Raw genomic sequence first — 5,401 nt, forward strand, 5'->3', positions numbered from 1 at the left:
CTTGGTGATATCATAAATTTCTTTCTAAAGCAGGAAAGACTTTGGCTGTATGCTTTTTGTAGAAGTTGCTGACCTATCATTTTAACCTACCTGACCAGAGGATTAAGTCTGAGGATTAAAATTTTTTAATTTTTTGTTGAATAGATTTGTTGTACAGAGACAATGTCCAGTTTTTTTTAAACTGTTGATTATTTTTCTTAATACTAAACAAAGCATTTAGACCATAGACTCCATAGGGAGATTTTTTGGGGGGAAGCTAATCTGGTCCCAGTCCAGCTGCTCCTTGCAGGGGAAATGGAAGTCCCATCCTCCCCGCCCCCCCCCCAGCCCAGCTGGGATTAGCAGCAAAGCCTGGCGCAGGGTAAGAGCTGCTGGCCAGAGGCTCCCCACCCCACAGTGATCTACCTCTCCACTGGCTGCTCTGGGCACCTGAAATGATGCGCCCGCACTGCTGGGGAAGGGTGCATGACTGCTCGTGGCTTCCCTGTTAGAAAGTCATTTTTCTACATGGAAGCAAAGAAATCTGCCGGGGACATGAATTCTGCATGTGCACAGTCATGCAGAATTCCCCTAAGATATGGGACCATAAATGAGGGGGTATATTCAAGACAGAGAAAATAGTGGGAAGAAGGAAAAGATCCTTAGGAAATCAGAAGAAACCTCTAGGTAGTGTAGAAATCTAAGTAGTGAATTTTAACTTTGGATGCTGATCAGTTTTACTTTTCAACTCAATTTTCATCAGAGACTTACCTAACAACCACTATCTCTGTAAGTGATCACAGCAAAATACTAACACCAAGTTCAACTACTTAAAGTGTGAACACTTCAACAGGAAGCTCAGTCACAATGTAAATTTCAGAAACAGACAGACAAAGCAGTACAGTTAACCCATTTGTAAGCATTGCATAGTGTGCAACAATTCTCTCAGAATTTGTTTTCCACTGTTTCGAAAACTTCCAGCACATTTTCGGCACTACTACAGCCTACATAAGTTGTAACTTAGGATCCAACAATTAAGTACTACACTTCGTTGAGATTCACTCATGCCTATTGTAGATCTGAAACATGAAGCATTGAAATATGTATGACTTTAGCATACTTGCTAAAAACTAGTTAGCGTTTAAGTGTCATATATATATATATATAGTCTATTTTTCCAGCTGAAAAAAGTTACAATTAACATACAACATATAGCCTGAAGAATGTACACAGCCATCACTGCAACAGGAAACTTTACACTCTTTTACTTATTATTAAAGTAGTGTGAAGCCTTGGAGTCCTGTTTGACTCATCACCAAGCCTAGTCAGTCAGGTAGCATCAGTGACAAAAAGGGTCCCATGTATTTGTCACTTCCAGATTATATTGGCTCAGTGAACTACAGTAATTAAATTAGGAGGTGCTCAGAAACAAAACTATATGATAGATAAAAAGATGTCCATTAGGGGACTAACCCTACTACCCCGGGGGAGCAACAGAAACACCCCAGCAAGAGAACAAACATTTACATTTGGCTATGCCACAGCAAAAAAGAGGCACTGGGATTCCTACCAGGTCATATCAACCACTGGTCAGTAGGTGTCCATATAAACTGGAAGCCCCTACTCCATCCTTAGACTAATAAAAAGGAGGATCATTCAGCATCAGTTGGGTAGCTACAGCAAAGGTAGAAGGTTTCTGCTGATTTGCTCCTTCATCACCCTCGTAACCTTTCCAAAGGAGAAGTGGACACTTCTTTGCCCCTACCGCAGCTTTGTGCGATGGGACGGTCTCTACTACCTAACCTATGTTAACCTCCTTTTATGTCCCCCTCCCACATGAGTAGCTTTACTGCTATTCAAAGCTGCCTCAAAGTAAGATAGAGATGAGTATCAATTTCCCTGTCTCCTCAACTGTGATGCCACCTTAAACCTTGTTAATGCACTCTAAAGCAGCTTGAGACCTGTTCTACATGGGGGGGGATAATTCGGTTTAAGTTACGCAACTTCAGCTACGAAAATAGCGTAGCTGAAGTTGACGTACTTAGAGCTACCTACTGCAGTGTCTTCACTGCGGTAGGTTGACTGCTGCCACTCCCCCATCAACTCCACCTATGCCTCTCGCTCCAGTGGAGTACCAGAGTCGACAGGAGAGCTGCTCCGGTCAATTTATCACAATCAGACGCGATAAATAGATCCCCCGCTGGATTGACTGCTCCGGAGGTAAGTGTAGACATGCTCCGAAAGAGCTATAAGCAGCAATGGCAGCATTAGGTCACTACCATCTGTTCGCAGACTCAGGAAGACCTTATTACAGTCGTTCCCTTTCAGAGTGTTATAGAAACTGAAAGAGCTACAAATGTTTTTAAAACTTACGTTCTGTTGAAATGGCTGGTTTAACCTTCTGTATGTACAGCACACTTACCAAAACAAGCAGATATTTCAGTTCCTGGTAGAGTGTTACTCTCCTCTCCTGCATTTCTCCTAACCTTCTCTGCTTCCCCCTTCATTTGCTTCCACTCTGGTTTTCACATCTTCACTCATGCGGTCACCCTATATGTGCAACAGCCTTCTACTTCCTGTCCACCATGCAGCCTCCTCCTACTCCAAATCTCCCCAAGTTCAAATCCTCCCTTTGCTACATGTCAGTGCCAATGATACCTCAATCTACTACATATGAGCTGTTACTCCCATGTTTTGTTTTTGACTATGGAACCGTAAACTCTCTAAAGCAGGAACCTTGTCTTCATATCTGTCAGAAAACACTTGATACATCATGTGTTTATGGTGTTACATGAGTTATTGCAGCTACATACAACAGTTAAAGCTGTCCACAGCCTATTCTAACCCTAACATCTTTATACACTCAGTGTTCTGAAACAACTGCCTTTCATGCTTGGTCCCTTCCCTGAAAATGATTTTTAAAACAATTACAGCCCATTTTTTAAATTCCTTGATGACTGCCAATATATTAAGTGAGACTTCATTTAGTACACAACTTCTTATACAACTTCTTATAATTGGGGGGAGGGGGAATGGACATCCTGGCATGTAGCATTTAATTAGGGGTTGTCTGCACTGTCACTTTACAGCACTGCAACTTTCTCACTCAAAGGTGTGAAAAAACACCCTCGAGCCCAGCAAGTTTCAGCTCTGTAAAGTGCCAGTGTAGACAGTGCACCAGCGCTGGGAGCACAGTCGTGGAGGTGTTTGTTTTTTTTTTTAAAAAGAGCCCTGGGAGACTGCCATGACTACACAAACCACATTAAAGCGCTATCCACTGTAGACTAGCCCTTACTAAAACCAGTGAAATCAGAAATGGTCATGAAGCTGGAAAAAAGCCAAATAACTAAAACATGTTACCTGGGCAATTGCAGAAGTGTCGCTGCTACAGTATCTGATGATACCACAGCAGCACCATTGGCACTGAACGCCTACAAAGTATTCAAATTTCCTGTGTTTAAACAGCATCTTTCACAAAGGCATAGCAAAGCCCAGTTCAACACACACAAGTCATTACTTTTCAACTATTAGCTAGAGACGCTGGAGCTCACAAACTCTGCCTCCATCAGTTACTTCCACTCTCTGAATCACATCCATAATGCACTGCAAAGTATAAGGAGCCCTTGCTTTTCCTTAGATGCACCTACACTAGCATCTGACTCACAGTTCTCCTGCTACTCCCCCAGCTTTATTCACTCCGTTCATTGCTAAATCAAGACAGCTCCAAAACATAAAGGTGTCAAGCACAGATTTTTTTTAAACAGCCCCTCCCAAAAAAGGAGATGACTCAAACAAGAAAGTCGCTGCCCAGCATGTTTATGCTGAAATTTGATGATACAAACAGTCTCAGATGATGTTTTAACAACAAAACAACCTTGCATAGTCCCATTTTTCCCTCTGCTCATTTAAAACCTTCTATTCTTGCTATGCTTATTCCACTCTGGAAAGCAAAAGCAGAGAAGCTGTTTCCAGTGGCAGGAAACACAGTGGGCTAGGATTAGAAGAGCCAGAGTGAACAACAGATTTAAGGGAGAAAAGGCAGCGATTTTAAACTATTCCAGGAACTGATTAATAATGCTGATGGGGCACAACGCCCCCCCCCCAAAACTGAGAGGTTGTTTCCTCCCTTTGACTCACTACTTTTCCCCCCAGACATCCTCCCCCTCCTCCAACTGGATGGGAGGCTTGTTCCTTCCCCACTCCCTGCCCCCAACCCCAATCCAGAGCAGACAATTTTGGGGCAATGAGACCAGAGACCCTTAGGGCCAAGCAAGGGTGGAGGCTAGGAACACAACCAGCTGGAAAGGGGATTAGAGACCTCCTGGAAAGGACCCACACACACCCCGAAAAGAGAAAGAAGTGGGCGGAGAGGAGCCCCGGAGGGGTGGAAGGGCCCCGGGGGAGCAGGGGGGGACAGGAGGGGAGCTCGGGCCCGGAGGGATGGAAGGGCCCCGGTGGAGCGGGGGGCACGGAGAGGAGCCCCGGTGGAGCGGGGAGGACAGGAGGGGAGCTCGGGCCCGGAGGAGCAGGGGGGGACGGGAGGGGAGCCCCGGGGGGTGGAAGGGCCCCGGGGGAGCAGGGGGGGACGGGAGGGGAGCTCGGCCCCGGGGGGCTGGAAGGGACGGGAGGGGAGCGGGGGGGACGGAGAGGGGCCCCGGGGGAGCTCGGGCCCGGGGGGGACGGGAGGGGAGCGGGGGGAACGGAGAGGGGCCCCGGGGGAGCTCGGCCCCGGGGGGGACGGGAGGGGAGCCCCGGGGGAGCAGGGGGGGACGGGAGGGGAGCTCGGGCCCGGGGGGGACAGAGAGGAGCCCCGGGGGAGAAGGGGGGACGGGAGGGGAGCTCGGCCCCGGAGGGGTGGAAGGGACGGGAGAGGAGCGGGGGGGACGGAGAGGGGCCCCGGGGGAGCAGGGGGCCCCGGGGGAGCTCGGGCCCGGAGGGGAGCCCCGGGGGGACGGAGAGGGGCCCCGGGGGGGTGGAAGGGGGGACGGGGGGGGAGCTCGGCCCCGGGGGCGCAAGTGAAGCCGAAGCCCCTGCAGCTGGAGGCGGGACGGGTCCACTTACCGGCTCAGGGGCGGGAAGCGGCACCCGGTCCCCGGCTGCTCTGGCGGCGGCTGCCCCATCCCCGCCTCCCGGCGCTACCACCACCAACCGTCCCGCCCCACGGCAACGCGCTACGTCACCACGCAGGCAACGAGGTAGGTCACGCACAGTGACGTCAGGGGGCTGGGCCAGATCAGGACACGCCCTCTGTAGTGGGCGGGGCCCTGTCCCCAAATGAGCGCGAGCCCCGCCCCTCGTGGGAACCGCGTTTGGAGACACCTCGCCCCCCCCCTTTAGCTGAAACAGAGATGTGGGTTCAGGGGAGTTACCAGGTGCTGATTTGGCCCCACCTGACTGACTGAGGAGGGGTATTGGTTTCATC

The 5,401-nt window shown here is 49.7% G+C and overlaps 1 protein-coding gene across 5 annotated transcripts in view; it reads right to left on the bottom strand.

The window, feature by feature from the left end:
* TMCC1 (transmembrane and coiled-coil domain family 1) overlaps positions 1-5,160 on the bottom strand; it is a 198,283-nt gene extending 193,123 nt beyond the window's left edge. For 2 of the 5 annotated variants that reach the window (XM_045024691.1, XM_045024683.1), the window contains exon 1: positions 5,041-5,160. The gene's annotated coding sequence lies outside the window, so the exon portion shown is untranslated. The remainder of the gene's footprint in view (positions 1-5,040) is intronic. The other 3 variants (XM_045024692.1, XM_045024685.1, XM_045024684.1) reach the window with 3 other exon arrangements.
* Between the last annotated feature and the right edge of the window lie 241 nt (positions 5,161-5,401).

The sequence above is a fragment of the Mauremys mutica genome, chromosome 7, assembly GCF_020497125.1.
Source record: "Mauremys mutica isolate MM-2020 ecotype Southern chromosome 7, ASM2049712v1, whole genome shotgun sequence".
Classification (NCBI taxonomy): Eukaryota; Metazoa; Chordata; order Testudines; family Geoemydidae; genus Mauremys; species Mauremys mutica.